Raw genomic sequence first — 4,419 nt, forward strand, 5'->3', positions numbered from 1 at the left:
TTTTTTTTTTTTCTCTCCAAGCTGGCCAGTAAGAGGAAGTGTGCGAAATGTCAAAAGGTCACTGATAATTCATATACGGCCCATTGTTTCTCCTTCCTGTGTATTTTTGGTAGTTCGTAGCATTCTGCTAAATTCCTGGTGGCATTTGAATACGACACCGAGTACTGCTATTACTGAAGACCTCCAAAACATATGGATTCACTTCAGCAAATGTCAGGCATTAATTTGCAGTGAAACACTGGGCTGGCGAGCAGATGGCGAAGTGAGACGACAAATATTAGCAATGGGGGAAAGCGGAAAATTATCAAGTTAAATATGACAAAAAAGGACATTCAATAAAATAGCAGTTTTGTCTAGTGCTAACAATCATTACAATCGGTTCCTCATCATTAGGCCTGCTCACATATATACGCAAGTCAAGGAGAAATATCTCAATTATGGCAGACAGAGAGTTGAGTACAGGAAAAGCAGCATCAATAGTATATTTTGATTCGGTCAGCACTTACACTCGCTGTACGTTCTTCATTTGAAAACTCAATTTTTTACCGCTGACATCTTTCAAAGGACGTACATGAAAAACTGTGTATTTTTGCCTTGCAATTAATTACAGCGTAAACAACTTGTTCATGAGGCTCTGCAGTCGTCAGAACATCCACTGATCACAACCATCTGAGTCTGATCAGGCTGTAATTCTTTGATATGATTTGATTAGTTTTTAAAGAAAATAGTAACCATTTTTGTTTGTTTGTTTGTTCATTTACGATTCATCTACGATTATGAACGTGATATTGCCTAATTGTCAGTGAACTACGGCTCTGTGTAGTAAATGCCGCTCCATCTGAAAGCAGGTGATGGAGATTTACTACTAATCACGGAACCGGCTTTACTGACGAGATGCACATGCAATCGCATGCGATTAATTGCACAGCCCTATTGTCACATAATATTAATTAAAAATAAGTTAATTTTCATTACTGTACACTGTAAATAATCTGTAATAATACTACTAATAATAATAATAATAAATCAAAGTCCAGCTACTTAAACTTAAAAACTTAAGTTTAGTTGCTGCATTAAATTTTAAGTGTAATCAAATTGACTGTAGAAGTCATGTCAACTAAAATTAAATTAAACTGAGCTGAATATCTTCTAACTTAAAATATGAAGTTGAAATTCGTTAAATTAATTTGATTAGTTAAAGTAATGGAAAAACATATGCTGACTTGAATTACTGATGATATCGTTTTGTTTTGTTTTGTATTGTTTAGTTTTTTTTACAGTGTAGCGTGAAAAATAAATATACTTTAATATGTTATTTCAATATCCTTTTTATATTTAAATTTTAAATTGAATTTGAATTGAAAACAGCATCCGACAGCATTATAGCAATGAGAAAATGTTTGCACTGTAATGAAAATAATTGTAAAAATAACACTGTATAAAGTTATTGTTGGTTTAAAAAAGTAGGTGGTTGCCTTTAAATTTTGAGTTCATTGAAACTAAAAACTGGACTTAATATAAAGAAAGAGAATGGTTTAATCAACAGACACTCAAAGTATTATGTTTTTATATCATATTATATTATATTATATTATAGCTGAACAACATTAATTATCTAAGTTGATTTGACACACACACACACACACACACACACACACACACACACACAAAGTTGTTGCTTCAAAGAACTTGGAAGAGCTGGAATGTTCTTGAGTTAATAATAGATGGTACCAAAAATATAGTACACTAATCTGAAGAACCTAATATGTCAATAACATCAATAACTTTTTCTTAAGATTTAACAAAATTGCAACAAAGGACTCTTGAAGATCCTTAATTTTAAGAGAGTGTATGTGAGATATAAAAACGCAAACTCGAGTGAGGTGGTTGTTTTTTAGAGGGAGCAGGTGGGTTCTCACCAAGGCAAGCTGTTCTTGAAGATGATTTGCAGGCATGTTGCTCGCTTGCTACCTGTCAGAATCGAAAATTGTAATTCACTTTCTGAAGCTTCCAGCTGTGTTGCGTAATCCCCCTCTTACAGGAAAAAAGTGGATAAAAGAAAGCCGCACCAAATGTTTTTAATGGGAAAATGAGTGTCAAATCCATTCAGACCACAATAAAAGAGCAGATAAAAGTTATTCTACACACTCAGGAAAAAAAGGTACAAAAGCTGTCACTGGTCACTTTTCAAAAGGTACACTTTTGTACCTTTTAGGTATTAATATGTACACTTTAGGTACTAATATGTACCTTTAAGGTACCAATATGGAATTTTTAGGTACACAGGTGTGCCTTTTGAAAAGGTACCGCCCCAGTGACAACTTTTGTACCTTTTTTTCTGAGAGTGTACATCGAAAGCATAGAATAAAACTATCTGCTATTTTATTTCTTCTCTCACAGTTACCTTTTTTATTTTTATTCGGTGGTGGAAACAAGCTTTCATACAATAGGGACCAACAGCTATTTGGTTAACAACATACTTCAAAATATCTTCTTTTGTGTTTAACAGAAGAAAGAAAGTCATACAGGTTTGAGGTTTAGTAAATTATGACAGAATTTTCATTTTTGGGTGAACTATGAACATCATGCATTCTCTTAAAGGGGTCATATGATGCGATTTCAAGTTTTCCTTTCTCTTTGGAGTGTTACAAGCTGATTGTGCATAGATAAGATCCCTGAAGTTGCAAAGACTAAAGTCTCAAAACCAAAGAGATATTCTTTATCAAAGTTAAGACTCTGCCACGCCCCCCTAAAACGGCTCGTTCTAACACACCCCACATATCTACAATCAGAGCGGACTGCGCTTGTCAAAGGAGGGGGCTTTGTAGAAAACGAAGCGTTTGAGAGAGGCGGGGCATAGAGGACCTACAATAATGTGTTTTTTGAACATTAAAGCATGTCAACATATTCTGTTACACCAAATACACAAAATAATGATCTTTAAAAAAGCATCATATGACCCCTTTAACTCATTTGATTTCAAAAGACTTCTTGATGTATTAGTAATGAACAGCTGCTAAATGAGACTAAACATATTAAAGAAGGTTAAAGAATGGACTTGTATTATTTATTTATTTTTGCATTTAGGCAAACAAATTAATTGCAATAAAAGAATGGGCCGTTTAACAACAATTAAGCAACCGAGTAATTAGATGCGAGGTTTAACCCACTCCACGGGAAAATCTCAGCTGAATAAAACAGATTGAGAGACAAATTGTGGATGAACGGCACACTCACTGTTGAGCAGTGGGCAGCAGTATGGCAATATGTAAGGCGTACGGACAGATGCTCACATTAAGAGTGGGACGGGCGAGGGGCGGATCTGTGCCAGTAAGAGCAGCTGTTGCAAACGCTTGCTGGAGACACTACGACCCCCTTGTGTTCCTTCAGTGTACCGTCTGTCTAATTGATCGTTAATCTATGACATCAGAGACCTGATATATCATATAATGATGGCATAATCTCTTTCCCATTAAAATAAATGCAAATAGAGTTCTGCTGGTACGAGATCAGTGCTGCCCCTTCTGGAGGTCTCTGTAACTTATATAAAAAGCATGTGTGTATAAATACACTGAGAAAAAAAATGGCGTAGAAACAGTTTTTTCACTCAGAAATTACTAGTAAATTTCACAATAAATAAAACACAAAAAGCAAGCAAAACATTGAATTAAACACAATTTTGAAGCAGAAAGAGTGAAATAGTACAGTATGTTCTTTAAAAAATGTACTCCAATAATTTCTTTACAATTTAGAATTTATTTATTTAGTTAGTTAGTTATTTTTACTGTGTATATCAGGTTAATATAGTTAACTAAAAGCAAAAAAAAAAAAAAAAGTTACTTGAAATAAAATATAAAAACATTTTTCACTTTTATTTTGTTGATGTACTAAAATAACTGAATAATAAAATAAAATAACTGAATAATAACAATTAATAAAAATTAATAAAAACAACATAAAACAACATAAACAAAATGACTAAAATGAAAAAAACTAAACAGAATTAAAGAATAAAAAAGAATACAAATAATATACACTGTAAAAAAAAACCCTGTTGTTTTTACAGGAAAACGCTGGCAGCTGTGGTTACCAGAGAATTCCTGTAAAAAATACAGCAGCACAGTAGATGAACTGGCAAATTACAGACCCACACTGTAAAAAAAATTCCGTAAAATTTACGGTAAAAAACCGGCAGCTGTGGTTAATTTACAGTTAAATACCGTAATTTCATTAACTGATATAATGTTAATATACCAACTTATTGAAGTACTGAAATCTGTTTTGTACCTTTGTAATACACTGATAACCACCAAATGCAGGTGGTGATGAGAAAGTCACATGATGAACCAAAGCCCATCACAAGCAGCTTTTAAATAATAACATATATAGAAGGTGCACAGCGTCATTCACACAAACACT

The sequence above is a fragment of the Sinocyclocheilus rhinocerous genome, unplaced genomic scaffold, assembly GCF_001515625.1.
Source record: "Sinocyclocheilus rhinocerous isolate Xijiao unplaced genomic scaffold, SAMN03320098_v1.1 scaffold942, whole genome shotgun sequence".
Lineage (NCBI taxonomy): Eukaryota > Metazoa > Chordata > Actinopteri > Cypriniformes > Cyprinidae > Sinocyclocheilus > Sinocyclocheilus rhinocerous.